Consider the following 18,471-nt stretch of genomic DNA (forward strand, 5'->3'; position numbering starts at 1 on the left):
TCACAACTTATATCAGAGAAACCTTCTAGCTATTGGTCAATAAGGATGTTACCTGTGAATACGATCAACAAAGAAGTGGTAGACATAACTTGGTGTGGCAAAACATGACATAAGTTAAAATCACTACACAAACATTGACTGTTTTACTTTGGAGATCAATGACAACTCTCTGTGCATTATGTTTTATTTGGTGATAATGTTACGTTGTTATAATATTCTGATTCTAAACACTATATTGCAGTAAAAAATGGAGTTTCTAGTGTTTAAATTTTAACCAAACAAAAATGAACGGGTAACAATACTACAACAACCTTTTTGACAGTGTCCTAGAAAAATTGCAATATTTTGTTTTCCATTACACTATACGCGTTTGCACAAACTTCTTTTTTTGGCTTACCAGTACTCTTGAGATATTTCCTTCATTCTCACCGCCTCTATCTATTTTCTATCTTCTTCTTCTATATATATTTTTTTTCAAAGCCCATCTGTCGGAAATCCGGCTATAGATATTTTTAGAACAGCCGAGCTGGACAACAATACAGACTCAAAGTCATGGCTTACCATCATTGGAAGCCTAACCTTATTAACTAGCTTAGTGGAGTTTTCTATTGGCAATATGCCAGGCTACCAGCTTGAAAGGTACAGTTGTTTGACAAAGTTTTAAAACCTTTACAGTTGTTTTATTTTGCTCTTAATTTATTTCAACTACACGACACACTTCTCTCATGATATGTACTTTGAAAGTTATAATGGCAAATGCTGTTATATGTTAAATACAAATCAATTTTTTGTTCAAAGACTCTTTTATTACACGGGCAACGCCGGGTGGCACAGCTAGTTGTATCATATTATTAACCCTTTCACTGCCAACCATGTACAAATTTAGCTATCTGCCTACTGCCAGCCATTTTGCCGAAAATTGACGATTTGGCTTCATAATATGTACATGTATACATTTTTTCAACTTTGACCTTTATCTCGAACATTTTTGTTATATATTTTATGTTTCCAACATGTTAATAAAAATGTGATGCAAAAATCAATGTATTTATAATTTGTGCATTGTTAAAGCTATGTGAAGCTACGATCACTACAAAGCTAAAACGATCTTCTACAATGTTCCTTCTTTTACAATACTATCACTTTCATCACCATCAAAGTCAGTGCTGCTACTTTAATTGTTTGTGTAATCACCAAACATCAATCTGAATTGGTTATAATTTCATCAACATAAGTAATTCTCTGTTTTATAACTTGGGAAAAATTTACAAAACTTAACAAAAAATGTTCATTTTGAATATGGAAATTCCCAAACAAGTCGTGCGTTGCTGTTAACTAAAATTAATCACGTGACTGAACAATGATCGTCATTGCTTTGTTGCCCTTGATCAGTTTTGCAGAGAGCTAGTTTATTTCAAGCAGGAATAGCTCTGGCTCTTGATCATTTTTGCTGAAAGTTTGTCATTGAAGCTAAATTTTGTCGTCAGAACTATTTAAAGGAAGAAAACCCTAAAATTTTGAGAAAATGTCACATCGATCATTTTTCTGTTGAGGCCTTCAATTATAATACATCTGATAAAGCTAGACTTTATGATAAAAAAAACAACACAGAAATATCTCATCAACTCGTATTAATAAAGTTTCAGTGGTCTTGAAATAAAATCTGCTTGCAATGAAATGTAGAATTTGCATAAATGCTAGTAGGCCTAATACACAGAGTTCAATATCACACACAAATCAATACACACCAACAAGTTCTCAAAATCCTAAAGTGTTTAAAGGGTTTTCTAAGCTTACTATTTTACCCTGTCCATCCTTAATAAGGTGTGTCAATATTATTGGGCAAATCGTCCAACAATGAGAAGTTTTTAATTTTTTTCACAAATATATCTAAGTATGCTCATAATTTAATGATAAGGAGTAAAACGTGATAAAAAAGTCCCGCAACCAGCAAACGTGATCAGTTGAAGTGAAACACGTTTTTCAGTTTTTCAGGCTAAAACCATAAAAACTGGTATAATTTTAAAAGAATTTAAAAATCTCATCAGCTGCATCATATTCATCGAATACACATTTATCGATGTTTTATGGATATAGATAATCTGTAAAATCACAGTTAGTAGCATATAATTTTTCATTTGTATCACACTCATCCATGACCAAAGGTTTATGGCAAGTTGGCAACACAAATACCAAAGTTTTAAGAGGCAAATTAACGTATTCGCTATGTTCTGTAAAAAATATATACTATCAAGGTAGAGACAATTTCAGAATTTCACCTATAATAAACTTTACGTAAGGATTTGGGATAAAATACTAGATGGCTAAAAGAACAGTTAAGACAACTTTGCAAAGGTAAATCTTTTGTATGTTTGTTACAAGTTTATTGATTTGCATTTAAGGAGAAGGGTGCTTCAATAAATCCAGGTTTCGTCAAAATTTAAAATCTAGAGGAGGATCTGATTTTGATTTCTTCCTTACTGATGGATGATGTTTTGGAAAAATAAAAAGTTGTGCCAAATCTCTCTTGAAGTTTTCTTTATCTATAAATTTTGCTAACAAGTCAAAGAGCTACTTATCGTGAAGCATGAAGCATAAGCCAAATGTTGTAGAGTTGCGCTCCTCAAATTCTAAGGCTTGAACATGACTTTAAAGCTTTACTTCAAAGACTACAAAAACCTGAAGTTTTTTAGAATGCTTTCAAAGCTGACTTGTTGCTTCATTTGGGTATAAAACATTATTTGATGTTCTAAAATGTTTTATCTTGAATAAAGATTTTCTACCCTTTACTTTTTACTTAAAAAAAACTTGCCAAGTGAACATACAAAAAGAATGCAAAGACAAGTGAATGTATTTTCCTTTTATCAGTAATTATTTTTTACTAGTTCTTAATACTGACTATGAGTCTCTCAAATCATTTAGAATTTTTCATTTACACAGAAATAATATAAAATTCTGTGCACATAATTTTTTTTCAAGGGTTGCTTTTAGATTTGATAGTGATTTTGATTCCTACTGCTTCTCTTTCAACAAAATTGTTTGAAAATGTTGACTTTTCTGTGCTGACTATCACCGATGACAAAGGTTATCCTATTTTAAGTAGCGCTAGAGCTTTCCTTAATACTTGATAAAAAAGGACGGCACCTTCTATTCCAACCTGAACTTTTTTATTCAATTTGAGTTGTGAATAGACGTGCTGTACTCATATTATTAGTCCTCTTTCTAACACACACAGTTCTCTTTCTCCAAGAGTTTTTTAAAAGTGCCTTCTAAACCCATTAACAATCTAAACCTAGTACATAAAATTACAGCAAGCTGTGAAAACTGATCAGCAGAAAAAAATGGTAGGATGGGTTTGCTTAGCTTGTCTTTGTATCTGTGGTAATCAATATGTATCTTTTGTTTTTCAAGGGTTATCTTTGAATGGCCACCGTTGTTCAAGATTTGCTACAAGCAGTGCTGTTGTTTGTCGTTATACTAACGACCTTAGCTTTTCAAGTTAGTTAAAAGCATTGCTATTATCCATCATTATAATGACCCAACTGTTAACTCTGGTCACATGCTGGTTTGTGAGGCAACCTTGAAGGACTATTTTAAAGGTTGCAAGTTATTCAACCTTTTATCCGCACACATCTTCCAAAACAACTAATTTTACAGTAAGTTTGTGTTTCGCTACTTTTGATAAATGTGTGCTGGGGCATGTTTGTCCTGTAAATCACATTTTTATCAAGGTTTTTTAAATAATTATATCAAGATGGGTTCAATTGTTTTATTCTATGATGCAATATTTGTTAGCCAGTTGAGCCACACGCAACATCGAATAACATAACAGAACAGCTAGTTTTTCATTTTATTTTATCTGTTTTCCCTGGGGCACATTACAGTCTTACTAGTGCTTGAAGGATACGTTTACACTACCGTAAGTTTTAATAACATACCATGTGTTCAATTCATTAGATGCATTTGTCTGTTTTTTCACTATCAATGACTCTCTAAATTTTTTTCAACATCTGTGCGCATATTTTTGGTGTTTTTGTGCATGGTCATTCTAGTTTACTGTAGATATGACAAAATTAAACGAGTTAAACAAATCAACTGACCAAAAAATTTATCCGTTTGTCACCATTCATACAATATATTGTAAAGGTTTTGTGCGACCTTCACTTTCCTCCACTAGTACAAGACTCGTGCATGAGTACAATACATATATTTCTGCTTAGTTCATCAAGGTGTACAAGAAATGAATAAGTGACAAGCAATGAACAGTCCCATAACATTTCTGCTCTACTAGACAAATGTTCGGGCTTATATAGCTGCTAAACTCCGCCCCTGTTCTGCTTGGTTAGACCCAGCACGGCCCGGCTGAGCCGTGCTGGGTCTAACCAAGCAGAACAGGGTCTAACCATGCCGTGCTGGGTCTAACCATGCCGGCAAGGCGAGAGCCATGCGAGTTGCCAGCCAGCCCCTCGGGGTTTGCGACGTTGCCCAGGGTCGATCCCGCTCTATCGAGGGCGGGAGTCTCACCCAGGCAACTGGTCGGTACCCACGCGGCTAACGGCCCTTGTTCCTTTGATAGCTCCTTCCGTGAGGGGCTCCTGTCCCTCTGTTTAATGCTCACGCATTGCTGGCAGTCCTTGCAGGTCTGCCTGCTCAATCCATCCGCATTTCTGTGGTGAGTCCCTGACCGGTGCTCCAGGATGTAGTGGAACTCCGCCAAGATCTCAAGCTACCGGGCTACTTGGTTTGAGGGTTCCCTCCTCTGGCATAGCCAGCGGAGTAACGCATGGTCCGTCCGCAGAAGGAACTCCTGGCGATACATATATGGCCAGAAGTGCTTGACCGCCTTCACTACTGCAAGTAGCTCCCGTCGAGTGACGCAGTAATTGCGTTCCGAGGGGGTAAGGGTTTTGCTGTAGTAGGCAATGACCCTCTCGCAGCCCTCCTGTACTTGAAACAGCACAGCACCCACTCCTCATCCGCTGGCGTCTGTGTCCAGGATATACGGTCTCCGAGGATCCGGATAGCCCAAGATCGGAGCGGTGCTGATGCTTTCCTTCAGCGTGTCGAAGGCGGCCTGCTCTCCTTCGGTCCATCTCCAAGGCTCTCTCTTTGCAGTCAGTCGGTGCAAGGGGTGTGCTATATTGGCAAACTCTGGGATGTATTGTCGGTAATTACCGACCATCCTGAGGAATCCTTGGAGTTCCCTTACTCCGTGCGGACTCGGCCACTTTGCACTTGGAGAGCTTCAGCTTTAGTCCGGCTTTGTAGAGTCTCTGAAAGACCACCTTTAGCTGATGTAGATGCGTATCGAAGTCCAGGGTGATGACGATAATATCATTTAGATATAGCAGCAGCGTTCTCCATTGGAGGCCATGTAGGACGCGTTCCATGAATCTTTGGAAGGTGGAGGAGGCGGACGTCAGTTCGAAAAGCAACACCTTCTACTTCCACAGCTCGGACCGTGTCGAGAAGGCTGACTTTTCCTGCACTTCTGCATCCAGGGGCACCTGCCAGGGACAAGGGGGCTGTTTTAAACTAATCTTACCCAAGGACTGGTAATAATTCCGTGTCACCACAGGTCTTTCCTGTACACGAATTCTCCTTGGCTTAGTCCTCGCTGGTTGAGACCAGCCATCAGCCATCGTAGAGTCCCGCGAAATCCTAGTATATTTCCGAGTTTGCTTGGCCTTGGCACAGCCAGTAGTCGGAGCTACTGCTGTGGCCTTACTCCGTTTCCTGAAGCCGGTTTTGTGTGGCGAGGGCAATTCTTTCGTACATGCCCCGGTTGGTCACATCTTCAGCAAAGAGTAGCTGGCTGGCTCCTTTTCTCAGCTGGGGTGCGCATCTGCTCTTGGAGCTGTTCCACCTTGTCCGTGAGAGTTTGTACCAGCCAGGCTAGTTGTCCTATGACATCGGTCTCGGCCGAGTTCACCTGGTCAGAGGTTCCTCTCTCCAGGACTCCTACCGAGGATCCGGTGGGCCTACGCTTGCCTCCCGGGATTTGGAGATAGTCACTTCCGGCTCGTACAGCGTCTGCCAGCGTGGGCGTAGGTACGACCAACAAATGTCTCTGCAGGGCAGGGTCCATCAGCAAGCTGCACAAAGTCTCCATAGCCATGCTATTTTGGTGGCGATTCGGCAGGTCCTCGTATGCAATGCGTACCAACCTCTCCATCTCCATAGCATGCTTCTGCAGCGTCGTTCCCTCCTCTCTCTTAAAGGCGTTGAGTTGGCTCAGTGCCTGCCTAGCAGATAGTCCGAACCTTGCCCGGAGGGCATTGAAAATGGCCTCCTGGTCCTCGGCTTGCCCACAGTCCTCAGCCTGCTCGCCCAAAGCTTCCCAGAGATGCAATAGAGTTGCTCCTTTCATCCACTGGTTGGCGTCGGCTAGTTCTGTGAAGCGAGCCATAAAATATTCCACATCTCCTTTCCCAGTATAATGGGGAGTTCTTCCTGAGCTCTTGGTATCAGCAACACCTGCTTTAGTGCCTCGACTAGTCGGTCGGATCCCGGGTCAGCGCTCCTGGCTCTCCTGCTAGCCATGTCTGGCTCCTAGTAGGTTTCTACTCTTCTCCCAGAGCAGTGCCTTTACTGTGCCCACGGATGCTGGCTCCTTTCTGGCTTTCTTCCCATGGCAAGTTCTTCCAGTAAGGCCACACCGCTTCCTTAAGCAAGTCCTGTCGGATCCCTTAGTAGGTTTCTGCTTCTGGAGCAGTGCATCTACCGGTCCAATTGGCAGGCTTTCCGCAGCTCTTCTTGGGTTTCTTCCAGTAAGAAGTTTTTTCAGAAGGAGCCTGCTGCCTCCTCAGATAGGTCCTTTTAGTAGGTTTCTGCTCTCGGAGCAGTGCATCTACTAATCATGTAGGGCTTTCCACAACTCTCTCTGGGTCTCTTCCAGTAGGAAGTTCTTCCAGTAGGAGTGGTGCTGCTGTTTTTCCGGCAGCCCAGTTTATCCAGAGTTCAGTGATCCAATGCAAGTCCTGTGGTGGAGTTCTTAGGATCGCTACCAATCCCACTGCTGCTACCAGTGTAAAGATTTTGTGCGACCTTCACTTTCCTCCACTAGTACAAGACTCGTGCATGAGTACAATACATTTATTTTTGCTTAGTTCATCAAAGTGTACAAGAAATGAATAAGTGACAAGCAATGAACAGTCCCATAACAGCTCTGCTCTACTAGACAAATGTTCGGGCTTATATAGCTGCTAAACTCCGCCCCTGTTCTGCTTGGTTAGACCCAGCACGGCCCGGCTCGGGTTGGTCCAGCTCGGCTCGGTCTTCAGTCGGTACGGCTCTGGTTTGGCTATGCTTGACTCGGCTGTACATCGGCTTGGCTTGGCTAAATGTAAGGGGACGCCATCCACCACAATATTGTACTAAGTTACTAGCACAGTGCCCATCGATGAAAATAACAGAGCTACAGCTACGAACCTCCTCTTTTATTATTGACAAGATTGCAATCATTGAATTATTGACTAGACACAGCAGAGCTTGATCAGTACTCCCTTTGACATCTAACAAGATGAAACAAAAAACCTTATTAGTATACTAGAGGCTCAGCGACAACAACTAGTGAAGACCTATGGTCAGCTAATTGGCCTGCGCAGTTCCAATGTGCTGACGCTGCCTTATCAGATGAGCAGTTCAACGCTCATCAAATTAGTTTCTCGCCTCTCATTTGATGATTATTTACCTTTTTTTGTGAACAGCTGTTTAATGACTCAATAGCTCAATATGCCAAATTGTCATACACTTCCTATTCACAAGAGATTAAGATTGAATTTAAGAAAGCTGAGCTACAGCTTGTAAGCTCTGACTCTTTTAACTAGGCATCTACTCATATTTCACCCTAAAAGATTTGTGAAAACATTTTGAGACATACCTATTGGACGACCAGCTAGTTATGTATCACTTTTAGATCAACTTATATTAGACCTAGAGTGCATGCATGTCCAATCTGCAAAACCTCCCATACAAACTGTGCAACACAGCATACAGTTTCAGCCTACCTCATTGTTCAGAATCCACCACTCACTCACAATTTGAACCCGTCCCTACCCATCCAAGTAAGGTTTGACTATATCTAAAACAGGTACTGGTCATACCCAGGCTGGTGGTAGCAAAGAAGGGATTGAACTGGTAACAAGACACACTGAAACTTCCGCTTTGCCACTAGCATTCTCTGCTCCCGTGAAAAATGTGAGTTGTCTAGAACAACCATGTATGAAAGCCTCTATATCACAGGTCATTTCATAAGAACACAACTGAATTCGAACTACCGCATCATGCTATTTCTTACTCAAGGTTAAATTTGCCAAACCACTATTACTTACTCTTACAAGGACCGTAAATTGTATGGAAAGTTTAAATCAATTTGGTGCGCGTTTAGTGCTCAGGAATTATTTTCTGATCAAGAGCGAGCCTGGGAATTAAAACACTGTTGGACAGGGGATGATTATGAGTGTATAGAGTCTAACAATACTGCTCATGCTCATTCATTCTTACATGTTATTGTTTTATTGTTTATTTTACCTGCTTGTAACACTTTATAAAAGTTACCTGTGACAGAGTTCTACATAGCTAGTGGACACAGAAAAAGAGATGCATTGTGGCTTGTTTTCAATTTGAGTACTGGATAACACAAAGATAGAAAATAGCCAGTCAAGTTGTTGTACACCTACACCACTTTATACTTTTTACCACTGGTGTAGAGTCCGCGAGCCAAAAGTTCTTTTTAAGAATATGGATGCACTGCAAACTGAAAGACTGACCCTAGGTTTACCATTCGATTGGACTATGATGGATATGTTCGGCCCATATTTCGTATGTAGAAATGTGCAAACTGAATGTCTGGGAAATTGTATGGCATACTCGGTGCATATATTACCTCAAAAGTTCTGAAGAGATGCGGCTTTAGCTCGTTCTCAGTTTGAGTACTGGATGAAACAAGGATAAATAATGGCCAGTCAAGTGGTTGGGTTTTGCCAGTGGTGTAGAGTTCGCAAGCCCAACCTTATTTCAAGGTGATGGATGCACTTCCAACTGACAGGCTGACCCAAGGTCCACAATTAAATCGGATTATGAGTAATATGCTCGGCTCATATTTTGTACGTAGAAAGGTGCAAAAGTGAACGACCGGGTAAATGCTTGGCATACTCGTTACATATATTACCTCAAGAGCTGAGAACATTAAACCAGAACTTCTCTATTACACAGAGTCATTTCCATGGGTCTTCAAAGGTTTACCAACATCTACGGATGGCCATAAGTGATTATTTCTTATCTTGGTTCACAGCTCATCGGAGCACACCAAGAACTAGACTCAAAGTGAAATGGCAAAGAGACTATTTACAAGTTAAGTGCAAACAATGGTACTAAAGGAAAGTTTAGCCCGGCTGACAGCCTCTAGCGTCAGGGTGTAGTTGAATCAATAATCAATGCTGTGAAACAGGCAATTCGGTTTGCAATTAATGATTACAGTCTGAGCTCGACAGAGTTGTTAGCTATGTGTTCAGAAGTTGCCAACATACAAGTTGCCAACCATTGACTCCACAATAATTATACTGACCCTAAATAGCCGACTCATTGGGGACTGTTCATAGCCAATCTCCATGGCTGATGACAAGCCAGCAGTACAAAGTTTTGACTGTGTCTACTGGATAAAATCTCTAATAAATTATTGGCCTGATGGCGAGGAAAATATGCCCAAACCAAGATAAGGCTAGTTTCATACTTCCTGTTAAACCTCAAACCCAGCCACATTATTGCAGTTGCTGACTCAAACAAGTTGCGGGGCAAATACTTCATAGCCTAAGGACCAAAAGAGTTTTCAAGTGAAATTGGTTGTTTGTGCGAGGTAGGTTTACAAAAGAAAACTTCAAAGTTGGGGAAGAAGTCCATCAGTACATAGGTGCTAAGGATGTGTTAATTTTTAAAAGTGCTTGAAGACTAAGGGCTGTTCAAAAACCAGGTTGATGAGTTTCCTTGGTTTATGGATGTTCGCTCACAAATCAATTACTGGGAGTGCATCCTTATGAGTTTTAGTAACAAACTATATCTCAGCATCCTTATTATTCTAATCGTGTTTCCTTATTCACACCCTCATCTTATATTGTCAATCTTATTTTATTGTGTTACCTCAACCACACGCTGTCTTTTTCAAGACTTCCAATTGCGTTGAAACAAACCTGAATGTGTTGCCCCATGACTATTCAAGTTAGGTAATCAGAACTGTATCATAATTTGTATCAAATGTTGTCGGAGATTTGTCTAAATTTGGCCAACTACACTCCTCCAGTGTTCAAAATTTGCTACAAGCAGTGCTATTGTTTGTCATTATACTAACAACTATAAATTTTCAAGTTCGTTACAAGCATTTCTGTTTTACATCATTATAATGACTTTAGCTTTTAACGTATATAAGTTCTGATCATGCCGATTCAATTAACCATTTGAGCTGACTTTATTTTGACTGGGTCGATCAAAATGGCTTTAACAATTTTGCTCTATAATTTTTTTGATTAGCTCATATTTGTTAGTTTACCAAATAATAAGAGAGGAAACAAAACAAAAGACGTTTTCAGTTGGAGTCGTTGCGATAATTTCCGCTTTACTTGTTTTGCAAATACAAAATGTTTTCACGGAAACGATCATAGCTGCTACTCTGAATATGGACAAGGAAGACATTTTAGATCACTTGGATTCTGATGGTAGTGATTTTAAGGCCGACAAGACTGATGATAATTACCCAGAGAGCTCTTTCAAATCATACGACCAAAAATGTGAGTAAAATTGTTTAGCTTTTTATTTGTTGGGTATTGTGAGTTATTTGAGTGTTAGTCACAGTCCCACTCAAAATTAGTCATCAAACTGAAGTTTCAACCTGTATTCAGCCACATATAGTTAATCTAGAATTGATTTTCCTGAGCAGAACAAATTTTCTTTACGGTAAAATGATTAGATTAAATCAATTTTATGTGTCGGCCTGTAAAAAATAAAATTGAATTGTTCATTATTATATTTAAACATGTCATTGTCACGGCTAGTAGTAATAAAGCTAGTATCCAGTATGGATGAGAGAACAAATATTGAAACAGTTGGTATGTAGCTTCAATATTCTCTTTTCCTAGTAATTGTTTTATCAACAAGTAAATAGTCCATCGGCTGATTTAATCAATGTTGTAATGCCTGTTTTCTCTTTCGAGCTGTATCTCTAGATTCTAGTGCTCTACAAAGTGCTATAGAAGGAGCTTGAGGCGAAAAATCCAACATAGGGAGATGAGCTGTACGTGGCCAGCAAGAAGCTGCACAATTTTACCCTGATGCTGGTTGAAGAGAAGTTACTGCAGACTGGTTGAGGGTGAAAGCTATGAGCTTGCTGATGGTGTGCCAGATTTTACAGTGTGGCAACCTGGTTACACAAACATACCTGACGATCGTGTTACACCTTTCTACCTCTTTGAGCTATTCACCACAACCGCAGCAAATTCAACTATGGTTAGAGAGACAAACGGGTACTGAACTATAATAAAATTGCTGCACATTTTGTGCATTTTCAACTGCAAAATTTTGAGTCAATTTATTGATAATGATTTGAATACCGTAAGTTTTTGGATTTGTCATTCAGTAAACAATGCCTCTGACTGAATCGTGATATAAATCGAATTCACCCTTTCTTTCTTTTTAGTTAGTGTATGCACCCAATTATACTTGAGCTACATAGTTTTTATCACACAGGTATGCAGCAGGGTATATTGCTCCGATATACCCACTGAAACCTGACCCTCGGTTTCGTCGCTGGTACGACTGTACTGCTGAGGAGATGAAACATTACATTGCACTCAGAATAAACATCTGGAATGGTGAAGAAGAAAAACACGTATGATTCCTAGAGAAAAAAGTTCCCTAACATGGACACAAAACTCTTTTGTGTGATTGCGTCATCTGTTCCGATCGGTCTGACAAAGTTCGTAAGCGATTCCGCACCTGGTGTGCAGCATACAAAATTGGCTGTCATTTAGGCTGCTATGAGATCTTTACTCATAGGCTGTAATTACTTTAATTATTTTTAATTATAAATATATTTTATTAATTAATGATATTATTAATTTACGGTAACTCTCTGTTTGCGTTTATCTAGTGCAATCTGTACACTCAAATACTAATAATATTTTTTATTTTTTACTTTGTCGGTTTAGAATAAAGCTGCAATAAAATAAAAAATAATGAAGACAATCTTTAGAAAATTTGTGCAGATGTTCTTCACAATTATTCGTGCTTGATTTTGTAAAGGTGCCTTCATGAGAAAGACACCTTCATGAGAAAAACACTACCTTTGTCTCCAACTTCTATCACACAGGAAAAACTTCCCGAAACTGTCCCCCATGATGTATGTCCAAAGATAGTGTATGTAATAAACATTTAAAACCTACATTATGCTGTGATTGAATTCTTTACTTTTTTATCTTTCAGAAAATGTATGCATTGTCAGGGTTTAATTGCCAAATTTGCTTTATTGGAAATTAGCCACTTGCCTCAATTATCCCTAAAAAGACGGTCGTTTGAGAAATTTTTATGGTCGTTACTTGGGTTAACTCTAGTCACTAGTTGGTTTGCAAGGTCACTTCAAAAGACTAATCTGAAGTGTGCTAGTTTTTTCATTTTTCTTACACACATCATGAGGAACATCTGATTTTATAGTAAATTAATCTTTCTCTAAATTTACTACATGTGTTTTGGGGCATGTTCATAGTGCCACTTTGCACTTTATTCAATGTCTTATTACACACTTATTAAGATACACTTAATTGTTTTATTTCAGGATGCAATATTTACTGACAAATTGAACAATACACAAAAACTCATTGTTGTTATACTTTGCTTACTTTAACAGAGACATATTACAGTCTCAGTAGTGTTTGAAGGATATCTCCTGACTACTGCAAGTTTTAATAACATACCATATGTTCAACTCAATAGATGCGTTTGCCTGTTTTATACTAATCACCCTGTGTATTTTTTCAATAATTGTGCACACCTTTTTGGGTTTATATACATGGTTGTTCTGGTTTGCCAGACGCAGGGCCCAATAAAATTAATTAAACAAATCAACTCAAGAGAGCATATATCCAATTGTCGCTATCCATATATCCTACCCAGATACTACCACAATCATGCTTCTAAAACACACACAAGCACACGCACACACCACACCACTCTACACACATTGATGTCCACTTTGATCAGTATTAACATGTGGTATAGTAGTTATAGTGCCAAACTAAACAAGTACAGTTGATCCCGAAATGTAAATATAACTAACAATATATAATGAATATATCCTGTTTCTATAGCGACTACATAATGAAATCAATTTAAAACTAGTAACATATAAAATACACAAAGCACTGGAAAAAAAAGCCAAAAACAACAGACAGTAGTGTCCTAACTATTATTAAAATATGACTTAGGAGAAGAGACAAGCTAAAAGAGAAGAAGTATTCAAAACGCAAGAACAGTGTGCTATATACTCTTGCAAGTCAGTAAACACAGGGTGGCGCATGATAATGTGCTATATACTCTTGCAAGTCAGTAAACACAGGGTGACGCATGATAATGTGCTATATACTCTTGCAAGTCAGTAAACACAGGGTGGCGCATGATAATGTGCTATATACTCTTGCAAGTCAGTAAACACAGGGTGACGCATGATAATGTGCTATATACTCTTGCAAGTCAGTAAACACAGGGTGGCGCATGATAATGTGCTACTGAGTTTATTTAGTATTCTATGACTATCATGTTGTCTTTTTGTTGCAAGTGTTTACATCCTGATGAGAAATTACGAAATCGTCAATATATGGTCGTTCGATCTATCTTTACATTTTTAAGATGGCTAAAGTTTTAAATATATAATATGTTTTTTATAACATATTGAAATTTGAGAAAATATAAAAAAATTAAAAACTCAGTAAGTTTTACACAACATACTAAAATTTTTTAAGTATTCAAGCATCTTATTGGTCATGATAAAAGGGTTAAGCTCTTTATTATGCCAATCTCAAATTGGTGTAATATTGTCTCATATTGTCTGTTCCTTAAATATTTGTGATATTCTAGTTGAGCTGCAATAGAAATTTTGTCATTTTTAAACAAATGATTGGTTGTGGCATGTAATCATACCAGATAAATTGCAATAATGCTTGTTGACAAAAGAGATGCTGGCCTGCGTTTATTAGGAATAAAAAACTTAACTTTTTAGATATATTTATTATTTAGCTGTGTATGTTGATCAGTGTGTTCATTTCTTGTCAGTCAAAACGATCAGCAAAAAGTAATAGTAGTGTTTCGATTATTGTTCACTAAATTTAAGAAATATTGCATCGTACAAACTCAAGGAAAGAGAGAACTATCAAACAATTATAAGCAATTTAAAGACCTCCTACAAGTACAAAAGATTATTCATTTGATTAAGCTGAGCTGTTCAAAATTTAAGGTTCTGAATGAATAGCAAAGTCTAAACGAAGTAAATACAAATGATCATTTTTTCTAACACGCTCGTTTGTCTACTTTGACTTGAATTTGCTTCCATGACCAATTAAGAGTACTTGGGGTTTGCTTCCATGATCAAATAAGATTATTTGGGGTTCGCTTCCATGATCAAGATGTATTTGGGGTTTGCTTCCATGATCAAATAAGATGTATTTGGGATTATCCCCTGGTATTATGTAATGCAAGAACAAGATCAAAAAAGAGACATTATGTGACAACACGCTGTAACGTAATATGGAAATTGCCAAATAACTATTTTCCGAAATATGCAGAACAGAATTTTTACAAATCCTTAATTGTGTATATATGGAAGTCACTGGTTTTAATGCTCTTTTGCTCAAAATAGTAAGTTACTTATTTGAAGGTTTTCATTATTTCAGTTAATCGAACATTGTGAGTATAGCAGCTATTAGTTTCATTTATTTTTCTTACAAGGGATAATTTTATAATATATCAGTAAGGCGATTTTGTTTCTTTGTAGGAATGTGGCCTGAGAATTCCCGGATTGTATTAAAAGGTATACCATGAATGGTTCTGACAGTTCATTAACTTTATGTACAGGAAACAATGCTGCTACATATTTGGTTGTCGCCATAGCTGTCGGCGTAATATGCCTGATCACAAATGTTCTGCATTTGTATATACTCAGCACTACTGAAACATTGCGTCAAGAGAACAAACGAAACTATTTCTTGCTTCTACTTAACTTAACACTAGCGGATATAGTTGCTAGTTGTGCATATATAGCACTACACAGTCCCCAACCATCAAAGTTATCACAACAATACTACCATATTGCAAGCATTTTCATACAAGGAGTAACCCTAACTGGTACATATGGTCGCTATAGCTTCCTTGCTTTAGCCAGTTATGAACGATATTATGCAGTTTGCAAGCCGTTTCAGTACAAAAATTGCTTTGCTTTGAACCACTTCGGAAAAGTTGCAGTGGTTATCTGGTTCATAAATGTTAATAGTTTCATGGCCATTTCAGGGGTGTTTGAAGATTTATCTTGTTTTATGAATGGTCAGATTCGTCCAAATATTCCTGATGTTGAAGGAATTCTGCTTTTAGTATTGGCCTCCATTAGTAATCTTGTACCACTAGTGTTAACTACCATATGGCTTGCAGCGGTGTTTCGAGAAATTAAGAAAATGAAAAAGAGACGTTTGCAAGAAGAAGATAAAGTTTTGATAAAAACATTGCATTATATCATCAGCACTATTGTCATGTTTTATGCTACTGCTATTCCTATTTTGGTGTCTCTAGTCATTTACTTATTTGCTTCAGCTGAACAAGAAATCTTACTGTATGTGAGTCTAAAATTTGCCGCTGCTTTACAAACACTTTATGGAGTAGGTAATATTGTTTTCTATGCTTACTTAAACCCTGGATATCTATTGAGAGTTAAGAGTCTGATGACATGCATCTGTACTTCCAAGGTGCATCCTGTTGAACAGTCATCATAATCAGAAGGCTCGTTCAAGCTCAACCGAACTATTAAACACTGCTTTTGTGTTATAAATAAACATTTTGTGTGCTTTTATTTGTAATTACACATGGAAGCTGCTGAAAAAAGGACGCTATAAACCACATTGGCAGACGATTTTCAGCAATAATACGGAGAGCAAATGTGACAAATTGTGTGAAATGTTAGTTTATAATGTTTATTAATCGTTCTTTGCTCACCTCATCTCATATTCATCAGATACTTAGTAATTCTAACAACTGTTTAAATTCGTAAGTTTATATTAGTGTGGTTTGTAATAATAAATTCTCTTAAACTAATTTAAACCTGATTCAGTTCTATTGCAACCCAAGGATCATGTTTTTGTGAAAGTTTGAACTCAGAAATGATAAGTATTCTGTCCTGGCTGGCTAACCAACTTATTAGTTATAAGCCTTCTAAAGCAACCTCATCAGAATTATAAAACAAGTCTGTATTGAAACATTACACTTAGCAAAAAACACTTCAAAGTTTCCAAATTTAAATCAAAAGCAGCAAGTTTTCTTTTGATGAACCTACCAACATAATTATAACAATAATAAAAAAATTGTTGAAAAAAAACAAATAAATATATGCAGTCTTCATATGAAGACCTCAACAGAAGAATGATTAAATGTCACATTGTTCAAACTTTAGATATAGCTATTTTAAAGTTTACAAACTTTTTTAGGGAGAATCACAAGTTATATCATAGCTTGTGATTACAAGGTGATTAAGCATGGAGCAGACATCATCCGATCCCTTCTTGGCTACAGTCTCGCGTCATATACATAGAAATGAGATTTCCCTGAGCCAAGCCCATGAATATTAAACGATATGCATGTTAGCTGGCGTTTGTAGTATGCGTCATTTGTGGTGATGTTTGGGGCAGAGAGATTCCTTTAGTAATCTATGCATATTGTCATATAGGTGAGGTCTTTCTTGGCCTGCTCATTAGCTTGCCGCTTGCGCTTGTAAAAGTGGTTTGCTTTTTAAGATGTAGGGTGTTATCCGTTTGCGCTTGTGAGATCTGCATGGCCAGTGACTCATCCCCTTGTTTCTCCTTCAGCTGTGTGTCAATCAGGACTTTAAGGGCTCAAAACTCATCACACGTAGAACATGTGTCTGTGCACGGATAGCCGAAGGAAATGTTGTACTCATTTACCAAGATTTTCCTTCAGTGCTCATAGCTGCACTTTGTGTTTGGGTTTTTTTCTTTGAACATGTTGAAAAGCTTTGTCTGGTTCAGTTCTGCTGAAAGATAGAGTCGTCGGCTCTTTTCTGTGCTACAATTAAACCTTTGACCTCGAATCGACTCAATGTGTGTAGGATGAGCTGAGCTGTCTCTTCTGGGAGCTTGTTCGCAACATTTTCATGCTTTCGCCGTTTATCAACTGGCAGTTTGCCTAAAAATAAGAAATTCAAGGTTAAAGAATGTCTTACCTACGATTTACTCTGTAGCAATAATCTATGTAATACACACAGCTAAATGCTACTCAATATGCTCATGCATACACGCATAACATGGATATTGCTGCCGGTACTGAGAGGTCATAACATTATTCTTAATACCCTAAGTTTTATACTGTAAGATTGGTACTGCTAAAATATTGTTTTCTAACCTGTTGTTGCGAGAGCATTTTTGATAGTTTGAACTCGCCGATTGGTAACTCCAAACACAGAAAGGAATGTTTGGTGGCAAACTTGGGCCTCTTTCACACAGCATGCCTAGAAACTTCCAGGCTGTATGTGCATGAGCTGTTGTGAAACTCGGCCTCGGCATCATCATATTTTTGAGATCGCCTTCGTTGGACTTCAGCAATTGAAATGAGGCTGGATAGAAAAGCGCCCTGCTGATCTCGTAATTTGTAATTATTCACAAAGCCTAAAATTTAAGAAAAATAATTCTTGGCAACCGTTCTAAACCAAATAAAGTTAATCTTTGATACAATAGTTACCTATTTTAAAATTCAATAAAAGTGTAATGTTTTCTTGTATATTACTTCTTTTATTGAAGACTCAAAATTAAACTTAAAATTCAGGTACTAACAGCAATGGACTATGAAAAGACCGAAGCTTTTTTCAAACGTCTATTTGACTTCAAAATCATTTCCCTGAGCATTTTACATGTGAATCAAGTTTTAATACAAGTTTTTTTAATAAAAACAAAATTAATTTATCTGAATCCTTTTACAGGCGAGTTTGTTGGAAACATGAAACTTGAAAACATCTCAGCATTCAAGCTAGTTCAAACATTAAAAACAATTTAAAATGATAGAATAATATTTACACTTTCTGATAGATTTAACTGAAACTTGGTACAACTTGGTTTTTAACTCTGACAGTACTATTACGTCTAATACGTGCACGGGTATCGAAGAAAAACTTTGTTTCCGGAAGTTATCTCCCCTACATTTTTTAAAATAAAGACTGTT

General features: G+C 37.8%; 1 protein-coding gene and 1 pseudogene across 1 annotated transcript in view; both read right to left on the reverse strand.

The window, feature by feature from the left end:
- The window catches only part of LOC137401118 (cytochrome c oxidase assembly protein COX16 homolog, mitochondrial-like), a 386,239-nt gene that overhangs the window by 302,520 nt on the left and 65,248 nt on the right, over positions 1–18,471 (reverse strand). The window lies entirely within an intron of this gene.
- Positions 16,724–17,819, reverse strand: LOC137400882 (uncharacterized; annotated as a pseudogene).

The sequence above is a fragment of the Watersipora subatra genome, chromosome 7 (assembly GCF_963576615.1).
Source record: "Watersipora subatra chromosome 7, tzWatSuba1.1, whole genome shotgun sequence".
In the NCBI taxonomy this organism is placed as follows: domain Eukaryota; kingdom Metazoa; phylum Bryozoa; class Gymnolaemata; order Cheilostomatida; family Watersiporidae; genus Watersipora; species Watersipora subatra.